This window comes from Pseudorca crassidens, chromosome 5 (genome assembly GCF_039906515.1).
Source record: "Pseudorca crassidens isolate mPseCra1 chromosome 5, mPseCra1.hap1, whole genome shotgun sequence".
In the NCBI taxonomy this organism is placed as follows: domain Eukaryota; kingdom Metazoa; phylum Chordata; class Mammalia; order Artiodactyla; family Delphinidae; genus Pseudorca; species Pseudorca crassidens.
Window position 1 is genome coordinate 122,487,025 of NC_090300.1, and position 22,583 is coordinate 122,509,607.

Sequence of the window (22,583 nt, forward strand, 5' to 3'; positions counted from 1 at the left end):
AAAAACTGGAAAATTAGATGGAGTTAATTTATAGTTAGCTCATTATTGACAGTGCTTTAATCTCATATCCCTTGCCAGATATGAAGAGGATATATCTTTCCTTTATATATTTATTGGGGATAAGTTATAGCTAGTTTTCCATTGGTATGGATGCTTTGAGTTCAAAGCTATGCTATCACATATAAAATACTCCAATTTTTCAATAATACATCACTAAAATTAGACCCATATTCTATTTTGAAACTGGGAGAAAATCTTACTTAGACTCTGAGAACTGGATTACATTAATGAATTTTCTTCAAGTTCTAAGGTTCCCTGAATCTATTTTAATTCCATGTCAAGAATTGGAGAGATTTTTCCAAGAAGTTATATAAATTTACAAAATGAAATATGGGAGTCTATGACCCACTTCTTAAACTTCTATTCTTCCTACTGCTTTTGCCCCCAAAGTAAGAAAAGAGACATATTGCTTTGTTATATCATTGTTACCAATTTTTAAAAGAATTTTCTGTTTTAATTAAGATACTTAATCTAATATATAATTTTTAAATATTATTTCATATCATATCTTACTTGTCACAGTTAGGAACCTGGAGCAGGCTGAGCCTTTAGAAGAAAATGATGATGTTATTGTGAAAATAGGCAAGGATAGCCCGAGGCAACCCCAAACTTATAGGGTCTACAGAGCAATAGCAATAAGATATTCTGAGCTACGTTGGACCAGGGAGTATTACACTTCTCATATGGCAGGATTCTTATTATTTTATTTTATATTTCATAACATTATCAGGTCCATGAAATTAGCTCCCTTTAGTAAAGTGCTTTTGTGTTGCTTGTTCTGACAATGCTTTGTGCTGATCAGAATATTAACAGAAATGTGTGAAATGTAATATTCCTTATATCAAGGAACAAGTTAGTTTCTATTTGTTCAATAAAACCCATACTCTGTTTTACTCAAGAACCTAAAATTCAGTTGAGTGTAAAGAAATGGCAATTACTCATGAAACCTCAGGAGGCATTTTTCATGAGCGGTTGATGTGACATTTATTGGGATATTATAATGTGAAAAATGTTTCATGAAATGCAAGTAAATATATTTTGCATTAAATTAAATTGTTGTTAAGTGTGTAGTTTATGTTCTTGTGTGACAGTTTTACATTTTGTTTATATTCACTTATGATTCATTTGAAAAAGCTTTTCTGGAGTTTGATTCATTTGCAACCAAATATCAGTTCTTATGGTACATCATTAAAATTCTGTATTGGTGATAGAAGTGTTTTTCAGAAAAAAAGATAATTTCCATTAATATTTAAAAGTAAGTATTCCTTAATTTATCCTGATAATGACAGAAACTTATATGGGAAGATTGAGTCAGCACTTTATAAATTTAAATGTTCTATCCTAGGGCATTCTTTTTTTTCTAGTATTTTTAAGCAAAACAAAATTAACAGATTTTGTAAGAGCCAAATTGAACAACTTGCCCTATTAAATATGTAATCTTGGTTCAATTAGTTGCTATTTTGAAGAACTATAGACCATAAAATGGCAGAATCTTAGAGTTTGAAGATATCTTAAAAATTATCCACCGTCCTCTGAGGCCAGAATCCCTTAATAATCCATCTGGCTTATAACACTCTACACTGGGAATTAATATATTCAAAGGTAGAGAGTTTACTGCTTTCATAAGCAGTTAATGATATCTTTGGATAGGTCTAATTTTTAGAAAGTTCTTTCGACATTGAGCCAAATATTTTCTAACAATATCAAATATGTCTACATGACAATACTTTGAAAATTTAAGGTCATTTTTCATGCCCCTCCTCTTCACAAATTTTTAATATGCTATAATCCATCTTCAAGGATCTCTGAAATTATTGTGTTATTGTTGTACATCTACACAGAGTAAAGGGTATGGTCTTCCAGACTGTTATGATCTTCCAGTCTGCCCAAGATTTTATAGCTTAACTACAAGGAGTTAGGGGCCAACTACAAAGTTAAAGGGAAGAATCCACACAAGACCACCCTTTCTTCTGAAAGTTCAGGTTTCTCAAACCTACCTTCAGGTTTGATAATTCACTAGAGCAGCTCACAGAAATAAATATCTACTCTACTTACAGTTTCAGTTATTACAGGGACATGGTACTGATAATCAGCCAAAAGAAGAGCACACGCGGAGACTGGGAGGGTTCCACGTGGAAGCTTCCATTGTCCTTAGAATGTGTTTCCCTTCTAAGTAATGATGTGTGACAACACACATGATATATTGCCAACAGGAGAAGCTCATGTGAGCTTCAACGTCTAGTTTTTATTGGGGCTTTATTATATATGCATGATTGATTGATTGATTTACCAGATTGTCCAAAAGGTCCACCATGAATAATAGATACTCCTGACACTTGGGAATTTCCAAGGTTTCAGAGGTTATCTCCCAGGAGCCGGGTATAAAGGTCAGACCTCTCTTTAGGTAAGGCCATATCCTTATCATGCGGTATTATTTACTATTTTCTTGGAGAAAAGACTTCAGTTCCTTAATTTTACATAAAATATAGTTTTAGGGCTTCCCTGGTGGCGCAGTGGTTGAGAGTCCGCCTGCCGATGTAGGGGACACGGGTTCGTGCCCCGGTCCAGGAAGATCCCACATGCCGCGGAGCGGCTGGGCCCGTGGGCCATGGCCGCTGAGCCTGAGCATCCGGAGCCTGTGCTCCACAACGGGAGAGGCCACAACAGTGAGAGGCCCGCGTACTGCAAAAAAAAAAAAAAAATATATATATATATATATATATATATATATATATATATAGTTTTAGGAGCTCAACATATCTTGGTTGCATTTCTCTAGATAATCTCTAATTTATTTATGTCTTCCTTGGGGTCTCAGAAACTTTGGGTAACACTGGTAACAAAATATATACCTCATATCACTCCAAAAGCCTCCAAAGGTCTCCAAACCCATCTCTCTATGTTGAAGTATTTGGTCCCTACTGTAAAGTGTGAAATAATACTTTGGACTTGAGGGTTCTGCAGACAGGAGAATCCTGACATTTAGCAGCCATTAGACCTTGTAAAAGTTATGTGTGCTTTCTGAGCTTCCATTTCTTCACAGATACAAAGTTAATAATAATAATTATCTATATATTAAGGGGACTAAATGAGATCACATGTAAAAATCTTTAATGTATCATAGGAGCTTAAGAACTATTAGTTCTCTTCTAGAAAAATTACTGTGTGGTGTGAATTTGTGTTTGAGAGGTATCTTATACAATGTTTGCCTACTACATATTTTATACTAGATATATGCATACATTATTAAAACAAAACAGAATTCATTCAATTCATCAAATATTTATCTAAGTCCAGCCGAGAAGTGTAAAGCTTTATGCTAGTGACAAAGAGAAAAAAAAGATAGTTTCTGCCTTCCTGGAGAGAGAACATTTTCATAAATATCTGATATAAGTAGATTGGCAAAGGTGTTGAATTAAGGGACATATCTCCTGCAATAATGGAAGTATTAGAGAGAAAGAAATTCTGATTGTAGTTATTGGAGAATGCGTCTCTAAGAAGGTGATATGTCATGGAAGGCCCAGAGCATTAGGAGGGCTTTGACAGCATTTTCTGGAATAGTGAATACCATTTTTCAGAATTTCTGAATAAAATTTACTTCGTAGAAAAGTGAATTTTATGCTCGCTTCAGCAGCACATATGCTAAAAAAGAGAAAAAAAGAAAAGTGAATTTTGAGGCAAGATGTAAATAAATTTATCATGAATATAGGGACAAAATATAAATAAAATAATCTTACATCAGAAATGAGTTCTCTAAAACAAGTGGCAATCTTAGAAAAAATTTAGCTGAAATCTTAATCTTTGTATTAAAAATGTTATTGATCTTTTTGGAATGTCAACAGATTGCTTCTGTACTTTGTACTTTTAAAACTCAGAAGACTTTACCCTATTTCTGAAATTCATTCTGAAATTTATTAAGTCAGTTTTTGAATTCAAGGAAAATGTAGATTTTACCTGAGGCAGGCAGTTTATTTGAGAACTGTGAGAGAGTTAAGCATCATCAAACAATTCATTCAGCAAATATTCACTCTATGTATTCTGTGTGCCAGGCACTGTTCCAGGTTCTGTGGAAAACTGACAATAAACAAGTAAGTACATAGAATGTCAGATGGTATAAGTAGCATCAAGAAAATTAAAGCCATGGAATGGGTGATAGTTTTGGAGAAGAGTGGAATTTGCTCTTTTATAAGTCAGGAAAGACCTTTTGACAGAGATCTGAGCAGAGACAGTGTGGAAGCAAGTCAAAGTGATCTCCTGGGGTGAGGGTTCCACGCAGAAAAACAGCAAGAACAAGGCGAGGTCAGAGCATGCGTGGAATTTCCCAGGAACAGCAAGGGCTCCAGCATGGCTGAGGAGAATGAGAGAGGGAGAAAGCAATGGAGGTGGCTATAACGTCGGGCTTTGTAGACCATTGCAAAGACTCTGGATTTTATTACAAGTGCTATCTGCATAACCTGAACCATGCCTACCTCTTAAACCTTATATTCATTTCTTATCTTTGTATTCCCTACACCTGTGCTGTCCAATATGGTAGCCACTAACCACATGTAGCTACTGAACATTTAGAATTTGGCCAGTTGAAATGGACAGTATGAAAAAAGTAAAATATCTCACGAATTTTTATATTGTTTAATAGGTTGAAATGAAAATATTTTGGATATATTGGCTTAAATAAAATAAAATAAACTTAATCTGTGTCTTTTAATTAACATTTTTATTTTGAGATAATTCTAGATTTCATGCAGTTGAAGAAACAATACAGAGAAATCCTGTGTTCCCTTTACTCACTTTTACCCAATGGTGACATCTTGCAAAGCTATTGTCACCATATCTATTGACAGTGATACATCTTATTCAGATGTCCCTAATTTTAATTGTATTTATGTGTGTGTGTGAGTTTAGTTCTATGCAATTTTATCACATTTGTAAATACATGTTTCCACCACCACATCGAGGTTCAGAACAGTTCCTTCATCTCAAAGATTCTTTGTGTTGTGCTTTCATAACCACAACTACCCCATTCCTGTGCTCCATTCCCCACCCCCCAGCCCTAACCTCTAGCAACCACTAGTTTGTTCTCCATTTCTGTAATTTTGGCGTGTCAAGAGTGTTAAGTAAATGGAATCCTACAAGATATTTATTTTGGGAATTGTTTTTATTCCCTTAGAATAATTATCTGAAGGTTGATCCAAATTGTTACATACATCAATAGTTCATCCCTCTTTATTGCCAAGTAGCATTCCATGGCATAGAGGTACCACACTTTGTTTAACTACTCACCCTTTGAGGCACGCTTAGATTGATTCTAGTCTTTGCTATTATAAATAAAGCTGCCATAAACATTCCTGTGAATGTTTTTGTGTTAATGTACGTTGTAATTTATCTAGGGTAAATGCTTGAGTCCATCAGTCATATGGTATTTACATATTTAGATTTATGAGAAGCTGTCAAATCATTTTCCCAGAGTACTGTACCAACCTCTTTTTACTTTTTGTTAACATGGCTGCTAGAAAATTATCATATGTATGTGGCTCACATTTCTGTTGAACAGTGCTGCTGTGGTTCATCCTATATGCATTTCTTTCTCTCTGGAGTGTGTTTTCATCATCCCTTCACAAATGCACATGAAATTCTATGGTATAGTAGTTAAGAGCAGAATCTAAGACCAGATGGTCTGTGTTTGTATTTTGCACCAAACCCTTACTGACTCTATGATTTAAGATATTTAGTACCTTTCTTTCCTCTGTTCATTTGTGAATGGGATGACTGTAGTAGTACTGATTTCATTGGGTTGGTGTAGGATTGAGTGCATTAACGCATGTGAAGTTATTTTCCAATGATACCCTTATGACCCGCTGTCCAAGAGCAGATTTAAATCCTAATATAGACTTCCACTGCAGTCAACATCCTCATTAAAATTGTAACTATATGATTATTTCATATCTTTCTCCATTACTATAAGGGAAGTGGCACTGTCTGATTCAGTGCTGTATCCTCAGAGTTAGCATAGAACTAGCCAAGAGAGGGCAGTTAATGTAACATTGTCGAATAAATGAGTGAATGAATGAATGAATGAATGAATGAATTTCCTTCAATGTAAACATTTAAGTAACTCATTTAAGTAACTCATGAGTTACTTAAAATATTTTATTTCATCTTAATATTTTTTAAAGTCATTATATTATTCATGTTTCTCTGATTGAGAAGACATGGTCTCTATTTTAAGTTATATGAATAGTTTTTTCATGTGGATCCTCTATATTGTAGAATAAAAACTGTTCTGGGGTAGTGATAGAATTCGATGGTAAACATATTAAGACTCATATGTATACTATAATACTCTTTGATTGGTAGTTTTGGTTAAATTGTTCAGTTTAAGTAATCATTCCATTGTTATGCTGGGATTCCCTGAAGGTTGATGGAATTCATGTTACTTAACTGCTTTCTTTGGCATTATGGGCCTTATGAACACTGATTCCCCTGAAGCATCAGTAGATGACATTGAGGTAGAAGTCCCTCTTTACACTCCTGTAGATAATTTTATCTCAATATATCAATTATTTAAGGCCTTAAATAGGTAAGTTCCATGACATTCTTAGGAAAGTCAGAGAAAACCATGGCTTAACATAGATGATTTTCATTACCTGCTCTCTGTTTAACCCAAACTCTGTACTAACTACCAAGAGCACATGCTTTTTTCATACACACACACACACACACACACACACATTCACACACACTCACACAAATACAGTTTATCAGTGATCCACCTTTATCTTCTCACCTACCAAGGGAGGTTACTATAGTAGAATGAACACTGACTTATGGTCACTTTGATCTATGGTGAGTGAGGCTCTTGTTATTTAAAAGACCAATTAACATGTTTGAAAAGACCAATTGATGTGTTTCATCCTTCATTTCATTTGCTAAGTAATGGGGATATGATGAGATCTACCAAGATCTCATTGCAGTGATAATTAAATACAAGGGTCCATCTATAGATCATGGACATATACATACATGTATGTTTCCTCCGATTTTACCATCTGCCCTCAAAGACAGCTCTCATTAGACCAATGTCACACCTTAGCATGCTGAGTATCAGAAATGCACTTAACTTCACAGTTACATGATAAGGCTTTGCCATGAAATTATGATCCTTAACTCTAAACTAATCAGGAGAGAAATAAAATATCCCTTCTTCCCATCTAAATATTTGAGCTCAGATTTGTACTGAAGCATATCCAGGTGTAAAAGAAAGATTATGATGGTATTTGTTTCCTGGTTTAATGATTCTTGATGCTGAGATATAATTAACATATAACATCGTAAATATAAGTTTAAGGTGTACAACATGTTGATTTAGTACATTTATATATTGCTATATGCTTTCCACCATAGCATTAGCTAACACCTCCAATGTGTCCCATGATCAGCATTTCTTTTTTGTGGTGAGAACATTTAAGATCTAGTTTCTTAAAAAAAAAAAAAAAAAGATCTAGTTTCTTAGCAACTTTGAAGTATATAATACAGTATTGTCAATATAACAACACAAGTAGTTATGATAATCATTCTTATTTTATACTTGGGCACACAGCCTAAGAGAGATTAAATTAGTGGCTCAAGGTCAGAGTGCTAGTAATTATTAAAGCTAGGATATGATTCTGTGTAATGTGAGGGTTCAAGCCTTTAACAGCAATGCATGTTGCCTTTTATTTCAATAATTTAAGTTGGTCATTTGGGTTAATAACAGAGAAAGTGATGCTCCCTTTGTTTTCATGTGCCTTATATTTTTCAACATACTTCATTTACATGCAGTGTGGTAAAATAAAATCAGGTTCTCTTTCTCCTATGCCTTTACATTTATCATGTTCCCATAGCCTTTATAAATAAAATAAAAAATAATAACAACAAGCCCTTGCCCAAAGTGAGTAAAAATTCTAGCTTCTCCCATCTTCTTATTGCAGCCCAAAGACTTTGACATCATAAATATCTATATGCCAACAATATTGAATTTTCATCATCAGGTAACTCCAGTGTTACAGACATGAAAGTGTAACACCATATCTTTTTACAATCACTCCTGCCACATTTTAATAGATCTATAGTTACCGTCTGGAATAATATTAAATGGATTATTTTTTCTCCTTAAAATATTAAATCCTTATTTAAAGTTGACCATTTGTTTACATAGTACACAGGAGTCTATGTTTGGAATTTGTTAGCCTTCTCTCTACTGTACATGTGCTCCACACAGCTATTTTTATGTGAAAATTGTTGCTTTATAGGACCACGTTGCCTCTATGTTGCTATTTCATTATTGCTATTCCCTTTAACTGAAATGCTCCTATTGTGTAACCAGGAAGAGTTCCTTCACCCGGGAACATTTGCTTCAAATAATATAGAAATGTTTGTTTGTTTGTTTCTTTCTTTCTTTCTTTATTATTGTCATTTTCCTAAAATATCAACTTTGACTAATAATTATATACAGGCTTTGTTCTTATCTGGGTGTCAACAGTAATTGGAATCCATATCCATATCCTACCTTGCAATCATGCTGCAAAAGGCCCAATAAATTCCCGCTGAGCGTGTTACTTGTTAAATTTAGTGCATTACTTTCAGGGTAATGAATAAAAGCAGTGGGCCGTTACCTTCTGGCTGGCTGAGGAAGGCTGGAACAGCCAGACTCCCCTGAGGCTTTGAGCCAGCTTAAAACGGTGACAGGCAGAATCAAGGGAGTCCCAGAGCATCACAGTTCAGTTTGTCTCCCTTAATTTCCTCTTCTGTAGAGACTCAGAAGGCTGTAGGAAGGTGAGGTCGTCTTAGCCGTTAATTCACCACACGTTCCTAAGATGCTGCATGCTCTGGTTTCATTAAAAAGAAAATACAGTTTATATAGTTACCTTTTTACCTTCAGCAGAGAGATGAAAATACCATTGAACATATATTAGTAGCTACGCCTCCATGCAGTTTACTTTGTGTATCTACATATGTCTTCTGTGTATTCATTTTTGTATGTTAAATATGTCCATAGGTTTTTTGTTTTGTTTTGTTTTTTTTGCGGTACGCGGACCTCTCACTGTTGTGGCCTCTCCCGTTGCGGAGAACAGGCTCCGGATGCGCAGGCTCAGCGGCCATGGCTCACGGGCCCAGCCGCTCCGCAGCATGTGGGATCATCCTGGACCTGGGCACGAACCCGTGTCCCCTGCATCAGCAGGAGGACTCTCAACCACTGCACCACCAGGGAAGCCCGCCCATAGGTATTTTAATATGAGTGAATAACCAATTAAGCAAGCTCCATAGAGATAATGTACTTATTTCCATCTCATATTTATTGAACATACATAAGCAGGTACTGAAAAAATGACTACCACATTCTTAAGCCAACATGTAGCTCTTTCTTAATAGATATATTCTTCATATGAAAAAATTCTTTCTTAAACTATAATATCATAAAATTTAACATATACTGTAAATGCACAGATGCAAGGATGTTAGAGCAATGTGCTCTATGTTCTCAGTAAACTTTTCTTTTTTAATAACTGAAAGCCAGTCTTCATTCTTCCAGCAAATAATTGTTATACACTATGTTTTATGCCAAAGCCAGGTGACTCCCTTAGTCTTTTGAATTATTCTGAATGTTAATATCCATCTAGAAACAACTAAATTCTCAAAGAAAGGAGGAAAAAATAATTTGTATGAAATGACTACTTATATTATTCTTGAATGTCTTGGAAATTTTAGTGTAAGTGTCCTTTGCTATCCATGGTAGACATCTGGTTCCAAATAACATGGTGTATCTCATTAGAGAGATATTAGATCTAATTATGCAACATATAAGTGAGATCATTACAGCAACATTATCTCAGTGAGGGAAGTAAGCACATGTGAAACCTAACACTCTGCTGCTTGAAAGAATTTTTGAAAGCAAATTTAAGGAATTAATGTACATTAAGAGATGTTGAAAACCAGTCATGAATCTTTGACATGTAATGGAAAAATATAATAGAATGATAGGTACCCCGATTAATTCTCCTGGAGATAAAAACAAATATCTTGGGCAAATACTATACTTTAATACAAATTATTTTCTAAACAAGATAAAACGAAAAGGTGGTAGAGGAGATATAGCTTTTGTTATTTTGTTTATTCTATTGCCTTTTTTTTTTTTTACACTTCTACTGTTTTAGAGATCCTCAAACTTTGGAGTGTAACAGAATCACAGAGAAGGAGTGTTAAAACAGACTTTGGCCCCGTCCTCAGAGTTTCTGATTCAGTTTGGCTGGGCGGAGTCTGAGAATTTGCATTTCTAAAATTCCCAAGGATGCCGATGCTGCTCGTCCAGGGGTCCCATTTGAGAACCACTGGACTATATGAAAATCACTATAGAAGGCATTTAATTCACATTATCTTCTTGATTATTTTTCAGTAAGATGAGAGTCCAAGGATCTTATACTCTGCTCAATATTTTTCAATCAAGCTGTATATCTTGGGAAATACAGACTCTATTACAAAGAAAACATTCTTAAAATATAATTAAGGCTGCTGTCTGACAAGTGCATTGGGCATATTTTTAAAATAAATTTATATATTTATTTATTTTTGGCTGCATTGGGTCTTCATTGCTGCGTGCAGGCTTTCTTTTTAGTTTCAGTGAGTGGGGGCTACTCTTCGTTGTGGTGTGCAGGCTTCTCATTACAGTGGCTTCTTTGGTTGCAGAGCACGGGCTCTAGGCGCGCAGGCTTCAGTAGTTGTGGCTCGTGGGCTTCCGTACTTGTGTCTCATGGGCTCTAGAGCGCAGGCTCAGTAGTTGTGGAGCTCAGGCTTAGTTGCTCCGCAGCATGTGGGATCTTCCCAGACCAGGGCTCGAACCTGTGTCCCCTGCTTTGATAGGTGGATTCTCAACCACTGTGCCACCAGGGAAGCGCTAACAACATATTTCTAAACAATGACACAATCAAAAACATGAATAGATATTACCTAGCAGTGAATAGACCAAAAATAATGAGAAGTTATAGCTCCATGAAGCTAATTTAACTCACTCTTATCTGTAGATGTTTTCACTTTCCTAAGATATTGGAGTATGTTAACTATTAAATTGATCAATTCTAATGTACAGCATGGTGACTATAGTTAATAATACTGTGTCATATACTTGATTTACTAAGAGTGTAGATCTTAACTGTTCTCATTACACACAAAAAAACTGGTAAGTATATGAGGTGATAAATGTGTTAATTAACCTGATAGTTATAATTTCTCAAGGTATATGTATATCAAATCATCACATTGTACACTTTACATATTTACAGTTTTATTTGTCAATTATACCTCAATGAAGCTGGAAGAAAAAATAACAAATAAATTGATTGATGCTGTCAAACAAATTTTAAATTTAAAAAAGTAACAATAAAATAAAAATTGTCATCATATATAAAACAGCTAATTGGCTCTTTCCCTTGTAAAGTAGTGCTAACTATAGCTTGAACAGTTCTGCTAAAATATTACCTAACAATGTGTTTAGGAAGATGTGTATATAAAATACCACCAAAAGTTTGCATGGATTTTGTTTCTATTTGTTTGTTTTTTCTGTTTCTTATCTCAAGTCAAGCATTATATTAGTTATGGTAACAATGTTCAAAAGACATTTCCAGAGGGACTATTTCCTTGACGCTACTCAGGCAGCCTTCAAAATAAAATAATCTGGTCCATATTCTGAGCTCAAATATCTGAGCTTTATAAAATTAGGAAACATCTATGTGGTAATCTGCCTAAAAATAAAGGAAAAGATTGTAGGACCTCAATGTCAGGGCAGTAACTTCGTTGTTTTTTTTTGTTTGTTTGTTTGTTTTGTGGAATAGAGCCCAAAGCAAATTTTGAAACAAAACTCTTAATTTTTAAAAAGTGGGTTATAGTCTGTTTTTCCATGTTGGCTTTAACTGAGCTGTCTGATCAACTCTGAGGAACACTTTTGTTGTCTCCCCTCTTACCCCAAAATGCAGCTGGACTCTCCCTTCATCTGCATGTTAAAAATGATGTAACAGTTATTATTGCAATGATACAAGTGGGTTTTTTTTTTTTTTACCATTTTGATGTGATTATCCTATTCCAGAACAAAGTTCTGTCTCCCAGTATCACTTTTTTTTTTTTTTTTCGGTACGCGGGACTCTCACTGTTGTGGCCTCTCCCGTTGCGGAGCACAGGCTCCGGACGCGCAGGCTCAGCGGCCATGGCTCACGGGCCCAGCCGCTCCATGGCATGTGGGATCTTCCTGGACCGGGGCACGAACCTGTGTCCCCTGCATCGGCAGGGGGACTCTCAACCACTGCGCCACCAGGGAAGCCCCCCAGTATCACTTTTAAGTGTCCAAAAAACTTGGGTTGTGTTATATCCACAGGCAAAACTGGACTGAGTGTTCAGATTCCATTAAGTCTCCTATATTCTTATTCTTGGTTGCATTCTGTAGTCACATGAGAAGCTTTAGAAAATACTGACAGCTGGGTCTCAACCAAAGTGATTTGGATTTAATTGATCTGGTGAGTAGCTAGGTCATTAAGATCTTTTAAGAATCTCCCCATGTTATTACAATGTGTAGCCAAGTTTGAGACCAATGTTTACTTACAGGTGAATCCATTAAAAGGGCTAATGACAATGAAGTTAGTGTAGGCACCTCACATTCCAAGGGTCTGAGCACAGGGGAAATAGTAAAGTGTTCATCCCATTTGTATGGATTTGTGTGTTGCCTGTGTTTTTGACCATGGCAGAGATGGGGTTATCAAGGTGGAATCCACTCTATGGAATTACCATAATCTTGGTGGTAACATGTTTCTGGTAACATGCACTTACAGAAGCAATGTTTATTATGTGGGTTTAAATTTTACTTGGTTGGGTTCTTATCTTCTCTCTCCTGTTCTACTGTGTTAGTTCCTTAAACAGAATTCCTGAGAGCACATGATGTTCCAGTCGTTGTGCAGGGATAAGAATATAGCAGTGAAGGAATATAAAGGTAAGATTATACAATTGTTGGTAATATGCTTTTCAGAAAACTGAGTGAACATGTGAAAACCATTGGCAGAATAAAGTACTTAAATGTTTTTTCAAATTAAACAACAACGAGTTGGTATTAAAATATAGATTATATTGACAAAAATTAGAAAGATAAATGTGGACATGGGAGTGGAAGGAAGAGTGGGAGGATTATAAAAGGGAACATGTAGCAAGATTTTCATCTTAGCAGGGAGTAGCCAACTATTTTGCTTCATTCTTGGCTTTGATAATGACACAAGTATAAGGTATAAAGAATGTATGTGGGCATTTTAAGGGAAATATAAAATAATGTAAAATATAAACATGATGTGTAACTACCAAATCACTACAGACGAATTGCATCATTTATTTTTTTTTAAAGATTTTTTTGATGTGGACCATTTTAAAGTCTTTATTGAATTTGTTACAATGTTTTTTTCTGTTTTTTGTTTTGGTCTTTTGGTGGCGAGGCATGTGGAATCTTAGCTCCCTGACCAGGGATTGAACACGCACCCCTTGCATTGGAAGGGGAAGTCTTAACCACTGGACTGCCAGGGAAGTCCCAAATTGCATCATTTAAATAACTAAAATTAAGGAAATAAAAGGGAAAGTTAATAACTGATATCTATAAATACCTCTACCCTACAAACAGAAACTACACTATTTTTTTCAAGCATTTGTGCTTTATTTACCAAAATAGGTCAGTATTATTCAAGAACAAATAAATGATAAAGAAGAGAAATTGAAGAAATAACATATGGTCACAATTATACAGTGCTAAAGGATAAAACTACCCTCCCAAATACAAAAAACAAACAAAAAAACAACATTAAATAAACACACCATTTGCCTAAGTAACTGTTGGGACAAATTGAAAAATAAAATCGTAGCTGTAGACATTAGAGATCTACTAACATTATAGCACAATGTTTCAACAGAGGTGTATTACCAAAGCTGTTCTAAGTGACAGATTCATAAGCTTTAGCCTTTCTATATTAAAAATAAATGTAAATGAATCAAATATTTACCTAAAGAACTTAAGTAGACTGCAATAAACCAAAGAGAAAAAGGTTAGGAACAGAAGCAACACAAATATAATTGAATTAGAGAAATGTAAAATCAACAACTGAATTAGAACTAAATCTATTTTTCTAAGGAAAAATCCATTTAATTTTATGCAAAGAGTAAAGAGAAAAAATAAATTAGAAATGAGAAAGAGAATACAAAAATAGGAAATGAAAAAAAATGTAGAGGGTAATCTTGTTCAAGAAGGTAGTTGTAATTTTCTTGATGAAATACTAGCAAATATAATTTTCACAGAGTATTAAAATAATACCCAATAATCCATCAATACTTCCATTTACCTTACCATATATAGATGATTTAATGACTAATTTATAATATTGGTCATATAACAACAGTATGTTGCTCCATATATTCAAGTTTTCTTATAGGACCCATAAATACATTCTAAGTGTATTTCTTACAACTGTATATTTTTGTGCAAATTTGAATCAGAATTTTTTCCATTATATTTTCACCTGGTTATCGCTGGACTAGAAGAGTCACAAAATTCCATACACACAACAATTTGGATGTAAAGAGAAAATATAGCACCCATAATCTAATCTTTCTCTCAAATAAACATCCAAAATTTGTCAGTAAAACAAAGTGCTCAGTCTCTTTAAATCTACTTTGATCTGCTATGTTAGAAAATGCTCAGTCTCTCAGTAATGTATTTCCCCCTCCCCAGGATTTCTTCCTAAATGCCGCTTGGGAATTGCAAGCCCATTAAAGTTCTAGTTCTGCTACTTAGCAGAATATGGATTCCAGTTTCAGCTCAGATAAAGGGACATATTAAAAAAAGTCAACATTTTTTATCAATATCATTAAATTTTGTGGAGGGTTTTTGAAACTTCTTTATTTATATACTTTTGCTTCATTTTATGTAATTTTTATAAAATACCTCTTTTTAATTTTTTTACTTTTAGCAGATATGATACATCTTTGAGAAATATCAATAATTACTAGAGACCTGCATTTTACTCTCTACTGCATTTTCTTTTCCTATCATCACTCCTTGGATTTCAGCATTACTGGCCTTGGGACAGCCTCTTCCCCACAAACACTGTCCCCTACCCCCATTCCCAATTGTTGTGGCTCATCCTGTTTATTGATGTGGTGATGGCAGAGCTGACTTACAAGATCTTTGTAGACTGGACATTAGGACACAGGCCTGTACCATGAGAGCAGCAAAGTGGTATCTCAAGCCTCATTCACAAAGGTGGATCTAGTCCAGGTCCTTCCCGATTTCATACTCATTTACAACTCACTTTTCTTATTGTAACAGCCCATGTCCTATAACAGACAACAAGAACCATTAGCGAGCATTAAGAGTGACACATTTCCACTGTTTGTCTTCCAGGATCTCATTCTGTGAACTTTACATAGACTGGGATACCTAGCACTTGTGAACTTACACTTGAAGAGGATCAGTCTATATCATCATTTCTCCAATTTCTTAGCACCAAGTATTTTTTTCATTCACAAATGCCCAACCTGGGACATCTAATAGAAACTGATATGTCAAAGATGAAATGAGTATCATAGAGGAAAGTAAAGAAGGCCAACTCTAAATATATTTAATCATAAAAATAATTTAGAAAAAAGTCTAAAATAAATGGGAATGTAAGTATTTCACACCAGTGAGGGTAGGTGTGAAATACCAATTCAAAGCACACTTTCACCCTTGAGGCAAGCTGTAATTTCTTCTTTAATTGGGAACTTACTATATATCAGGCGTTGTGCTTAAGAAATTTGCGTATGTAATCACATTTAATCTTTCCAATGCCCATGTCAGGTAGGCTCTATTATTATCCTTCATTTTTTAGATAAAGGGAGATAAAATTTGGAGAGATTAAGAAATTGGTCCTCCACAATACAGATAATAAACAACAGAATCTTGATTCGGACTCTAATTTTGTACCTGATTTTACGTTCTTAAGCACAATGTTGTAATGTTGTTATGAGCTACTTTTACTGATTGCAAAGGATTGAACTCCAACTTATAGTTTATAAAAAAGTAGAAATCATAGAAAGGAGCCTGAGGGGTTTCATAGAACCAAAGACAGGAATGAAGCTGGGCCTCAAGAACATCAGAAACCAGGCCGTAAACACTGTCCAAACTTGGTTTCCACCCACCTCTACTCTCACTGCATCACCCTATCCCATCAACCCCTACTTGCTCCCTCCCTGGCTCCTCCCCCTACCATCTACCCACCCCTCGCCTCTCACTGGCTTACTGTCTTTGGTTCATAGTGAGGAGAGACAGGCAATAAATAAATTAAAATTATAAATATCTGAGGCAAGTACATATATTAAATAAATATATAAGTCAATGGTGCTAAGTTAAAACAAGGTAATATATACAGCGAGTGACGGGATGGAGTTCAACATCAGAGGATACTTCTCTGAGATGACTTTTGAGTAGAGACTCAAATGACAAGAAGAAACCAACCATCAAAAAATCAAGGAAGATCATTCCAGGAGGAGAAGATGAAAGGTACGAAAGCAATGAGCTGATGCTATTAGTCAGCCAGGATGGCTAGAAATCAGTAAGTAAATGGGAGAAAGATAGGAGATAAGTTAAGAGTCAGAGAAGAAGACAGGGACTAAAAATCTGTATAGGAGACATTTGAAAGTTATTCAAAGTGGAAAAAGTTATAGCCATAGGGAGGATGCTTTCATTTGCCCAAGTTGGGTCTGATCCCTTGGGTTATATTTTAATTTGGCTGCTGTTGCTGCAGCCAGAGGGCTGTAAAAGGAGGATGGATATTTCCCGGTGGGAGCTGTGGTTCTGGGCAGATAAAGCAATGAACAATTCTGTCCTCTTCACAGTTCTGTTCAAGGACCGCTGTTATAAATTCCTTTAACAGTTCCCATATATTGTCAAGCACTACCAGCCACGATTCCTTCAAAGCCAGCTTTATATAGGTTATATTTCATACCAGTTTTAAACATTTTAGGTTTTCTGATTTTTCCATATAATTTTAAGGCTTTTTGAAGGAGCCAGTTCACTGGAATATCATTCAATGTTGGAAAATTATCTTTTTTAATGCTGATTTGTTGATTGATTACCTCTTGGCTAGTATGTACTTAAATACTGTCTATTGATCTAGGCATTGGCTTCCAGTTCAGTTTCACTGGGTGTTGTTTTTTTTTTCAACATCTTTATTGGAGTCTAATTGCTTTACATTGGTGTGTTAGTTTCTGCTTTATAACAAAGTGAATCAGCTATACATATACATATACCCCATATCTCCTCCCTCTTGTGTCTCCCTCCCACCCTCCTGATCCCACCCCTCTAGGTGGTCACAAAGCACTGAGCTGACCTCCCTGTGCTATGTGGCTGCTTCCCACTAGCTATCTATTTTACATTTGGTAGTATACATAAGTCCATGTCACTCTCACTTCGTCCCAGCTTATCCTTCCCCCTCCCTGTGTCCTCAAGTCCATTCTCTACACCTGTGTCTTTATTCCTGTCCTCCCCTAGGTTCTTCAGAACAATTTATTTACATTCCATATATATGTGTTAGCATACGGTATTTGTTTTTCTCTTTCTGACTTACTTCACTCTGTATGACAGACTCTAGGTCCATCCACCTCACTACAAATAACTCAATTTCGTTTCCTTTTATGGCTGAGTAATAATCCATTGTATATATGTGTCACATCTTCTTTATCCATTCATCTGTCGATGGACACTTAGGTTGCTTCCATGTCCTGGCCATTGTAAATAGTGCTGCAATGAACATTGTGATACATGACTATTTGAATTATGGTTTTCTCAGGGTATATGCCCCGTAGTGTGATTGCTGGGTTGTATGGTAGTTCTATTTTTAGTTTTTTAAGGAACCTCCATACTGTTCTCCATAGTGACTATATCAATTTACATTCCCACTGACAGTGCAAGAGGGTACCCTTTCCTCCACACCCTCTCCAGCATTTATTGTTTGTAGATTTTTGATGATGGCCGTTCTCACAGGTGTGAAGTGATACCTCATTGTAGTTTTGATTTGCATTTCTCTAATGATTAGTGATGTTGAGCATTCTTTCATGTGTTTGTTGGCAATCTGTATATCTTCTTTGGAGAAATGTCTATTTAGGTTTTCTGCCCTTTTTTGGATTGGGTTTTTTGTTTTTATGATATGGAGCTGCATGAGCTGCAAATAAATTTTGGAGATTAATACTTTGTCAGTTGAAACGTTTGCAAATATTTTCTACCATTCTGAGGGTTGTCTTTTCATCTTGTCTATGGTTTCCTTTGCTGTGCAAAAGCTTTTAAGTTTCATTAGGTCCCATTTGTTTACTTTTGTTTTTATTTCCATTACTCTAGGAGGTGGGTCAAAAAGGATCTTGCTGTGATTTATATCATAGAGTGTCCTTCCTATGTTTTCCTCTAAGAGTTTTATAGTGTCTGGCATTACATTTAGGTTTTTAATCCTTTTTGAGTTTATTTTTGTGTATGGTGTTAGGGAGTGTTCTAATTTCATACTTTTACATGTAGCTGTCCAGTTTTCCCAGCATCAGTTATTGAAGAGGCTGTCTTTTCTCCATTGTATATTATTGCCTCCTTTATCAAAAATAAGGTGACCATACTTGCATGGGTTTATCTCTGGGCTTTCTATCCTGTTCCATTGATCTATATTTCTGTTTCTGTGCCAGTACCATACTGTCTTGATTACTGTAGCTTTGTAGTATAGTCTGAAGTCCGGGAGCCTGATTCCTCTGGCTCTGTTTTCCTTTCTCAAGGTTGCTTTGGGTATTCAGGGTCTTTTGTGTTTCTATACAAATTGTGAAATTTTTTGTTCTAGTTCTGTAAAAAATGCCATTGGTAGTTTGAAAGGGATTGCATTGAATCTGTAGATTGCTTTGGGCTAGTATAGTCATTTTCACAATGTTGATGCTTCCAATCCAAGACATGGTATATCTCTCCATCTGTTTGTATCATCTTTAATTTCTATCATCAGTTTCTTATAGTTTTCTGCATACAGTTCTTTTGTCTCCTTAGGTAGATTTATTCCTAGGTATTTTGTTCTTTTTGTTGAAGTGGTAAATGGGAGTGTGTCCTTAATTTCTCTTTCAGATATTTCATCATTAGTGTATAGGAATGCAAGAGATTTCTGTGCATTAATTTTATATACTGCAAATTTACCACATTCGTTGATTATCTCTAGTGGTTTTGTGGTGGCATCTTTAGGATTCTCTATGTATAGTATCATGTCTTCTGCAGACAGTGACAGCTTTACTTCTTTTTTTCTGGTTTGGATTCCTTTTATTTATTTTTCTTCTCCGATTACTGTGGCTAAAATTTCCAAATCTATGTTGAATAATAGTGGTGAAAGTGGAAAACCTTGTCTTGTTCCTGATCTTAGAGGAAATGGTTTCGGTTTTTCACAATTGAGAATGATATTGGCTATGGGTTTGTCATATATGGCCTTTAACATGTTGAGGTAAGTTTCTTCTCTGCCTACTTTCTGGAGGGCTTTTATTGTAAGTGGGTGTTGAATTTTGTTGAAAGATTTTTCTACATCTATTGAGATGATCCTATGGTTTTTATTCTTCAATTTTTTAATATGGTTTATCACATTGATTGATTTCTGTATATTGAAGAATCCGTGCATTCCTGGGATAAACCCCACTTGATCATTGTGTATAATCCTTTTAATGTGCTGTTGGATTCTGTTTGCTAGTATTTTGTTGAGGATTTTTATGTCTATGTTCATCAGTGATATTGGCCTGTAGTTTTCTTTCTTTGTGACACCTTTGTCTGGTTTTGGTATCAGGGTGATGGTGGTCTCATAGAATGAGTTTGGGTGTGTTCCTCCCTCTGCTATATTTTGAAGAGTTTGAGAAGGATAGGTGTTAGCTCTTCTCTAAATATTTGGTAGAATTTGCCTGTGAAGCCATCTGGTTCTGGGCTTTCGTATGTTGGAAGATTTTAAATCACAGTCTCAATTTCAGTGCTTGTGATTGTTCTGTTTATATCTTCTATTTCTTCCTGGTTCAGTCTCAGAAGGTTGTGCTTTTCTAAGCATCTGTCCATTTCTTCCAGGTTGTCCATTTTATTGACATATAATTGCTTGTAGTAATCTCTCATGATCCTTTGTATTTCTGCAGTGTCCTTTGTTACTTCTCCTTTTTCATTCCCAATTCTGTTGATTTGAGTCTTCTCCCTTTTTTTCTTGATGAGTTTCGCTAATCATTTATCAGTTTTGTTTATCTTCTCAAAGAACCAGCTTTTAGTTTCATTGATCGTTGCTATTTTTTCCTTCATTTGTTTTTCTTTTATTTCTGATCTGATCTTTATAATTTCTTTCCTTCTGATAACTTTGGGTTTTTTGTTGTTCTTTCTCTAATTGCTTTAGGTGTAAGGTTAGATTGTTTATTTGAGATGTTTCTTGTTTCTTGAGGTGAACTGTATTGCCATAAACTTCCCTCTTAGAACTTCTTTTGCTGCATCCCATAGGTTTTGGGTCGTGTTTTCATTGTCATTTTTTTCTAGGTACTTTTTGTTTTTTCTTGATTTCTTGATTTTCTTTTTGTTTTTTCTTGATTTCTTGATTTTCTTGATTTCTTCAGTGATCTCTTGGTTATTAAGTAGTGTATTGTTTAGCCTCCATGTGTTTGTAATTTTTAATTGTAAAATTGTAATTGATTTGTAATTGATATCTAGTCTAATAGTGTGTGGTCAGAAAAGATACTCGATACGATTTCAATTTTCTTAAATTTACCAAAGCTTGATTTGTGACCCAAGATATGATCTATCCTGGAGAATGTTCCATGAGCACTTGAGAAGAAAGTGTATTCTGTTGTTTTTGGATGGAATGTCCTATAAATATCAATTAAGTCCATCTTGTTTAATATGTCATTTAAAGCTTGTGTTTCCTTATTTATTTTCATTTTGGATGATCTGTCCATTGGTGAAGGTGGGGTGTTAAAGTCCCCTACTATGATTGTGTTACTGTTGATTTACCCTTTTATGGCTGTTAGCATTTGCGTTATGTATTGAGGTGGTCCAATGTTGGGTTCATAAATATTTAAAATTCTTATATCTTCTTCTTGGATTGCTCCCTTGATCATTATGTAGTGCCCTTCTTTGTCTCTTGTAATAGTCTTTACTTTAGAGTCTATTTTGTGTGATATAAAAAATTGCTACTCCAGCTTTCTTTTGATTTCCATTTGCATGGAATATCTTTTTCATCCCTTCACTTTTAGTCTGTATGTGTCCCTAGGTCTGAAGTGGGTCTCTTGTAGACAGCATTTATACGGGTCTTGTTTTTGTATCCATTCAGCCAGTCTATGTCTTTTGGTTGGAGCATTTAATCCATTTACATTTAAGATAGTTATCAATATGTATGTTCCTATACCTTTTTCTTAATTGTTTTGAGTTTGTTATTGTAGGTCTTTTCCTTCTCTTGTGTTTCCTGCCTAGAGAAGTTTCTTAAGCATTTGTTGTAAAGCTAGTTTGGTGGTGCTGAATTCTCTTAGCTTTTGCTTGTCTGTAAAGATTTTAATTTCTCCATCAAATCTGAATGAGATCATTGCTTGGTAGAGTAATCTTGGTTGTAGATTTTTCCCTTTCATCACTTTAAATATGTCCTTACCCTCCATTCTGGCTTGCAGAGTTTCTGCTGAGAAATCAACTGTTAACCTTATGGGGATTCCCTTGTATGTATGTTATTTGTTGTTTTTCCCTTGCTGCTTTAATATTTTTTCTTTGTATTCTTATTATTATTATTGTTTTTTTTTTTTTTGCCATATGCGGGCCTCTCACTATTGCGGCCTCTCCCGTTGTGGAGCACAGGCTCTGGACGCACAGGCTTGGTGGCCATGGCTCACGGGCCCAGCCACTCCACAGCATGCAGGATCTTCCTGGACCGGGGCACGATCCCGTGTCCCCTGCATCAGCAGGCTGACTCTCAACCACTGCGCCACTAGGGAAACCTCTGTATTTTTTTTTTTTTTTGATAGTTTGTTTAATATATGTCTTGGATGTTTCTCCTTGGATTAATACTTTTTGGGACTCTCTGTGCTTCCTGGACTTGATTAAGTATTTCCTTTCCCATATTAGGGAATTTTCAACTATAGTCTCCTCAAATATTTTCTCTTCTTCTTCTAGGACCCCTATAATTTGTATGTTGGTGCATTTAATGTTGTCCCAGAGCTCTCTGAGATTGTCCTCAATTCTTTTCATTGTTTTTTCTTTATTCTGTTCTGCAGTAGTTATTTCCACTATTTTATCTTCCAGGTCACTTATCCATTCTTCTGCCTCAGTTATTCTGATATTGATTCCTTCTAGAGAATTTTTAATTTCATTTATTGTGTTGTTCATCATTGTTTGCTCTTTAGTTCTTCTACGTTTTGTTAAACGTTTCTTTTATTTTCTCCATTCTATTTCCAAGATTTTGGATCATCTTTACTATCATTACTCTGGA

The 22,583-nt window shown here is 35.3% G+C and overlaps 1 long non-coding RNA gene across 11 annotated transcripts in view; it reads left to right on the forward strand.

Moving 5' to 3' along the window:
• The window catches only part of LOC137225334 (uncharacterized), a 602,240-nt gene that overhangs the window by 498,901 nt on the left and 80,756 nt on the right, over positions 1 to 22,583 (forward strand). For 10 of the 11 annotated variants that reach the window (XR_010943792.1, XR_010943791.1, XR_010943796.1 and 7 more), the window contains one exon: positions 12,985 to 13,066. This is a non-coding gene — a long non-coding RNA (uncharacterized lncRNA). Of the gene's footprint in view, positions 1 to 12,984; positions 13,067 to 15,511; positions 16,404 to 22,583 lie in introns of those variants that run through there. The other variant, XR_010943795.1, reaches the window with a different exon arrangement.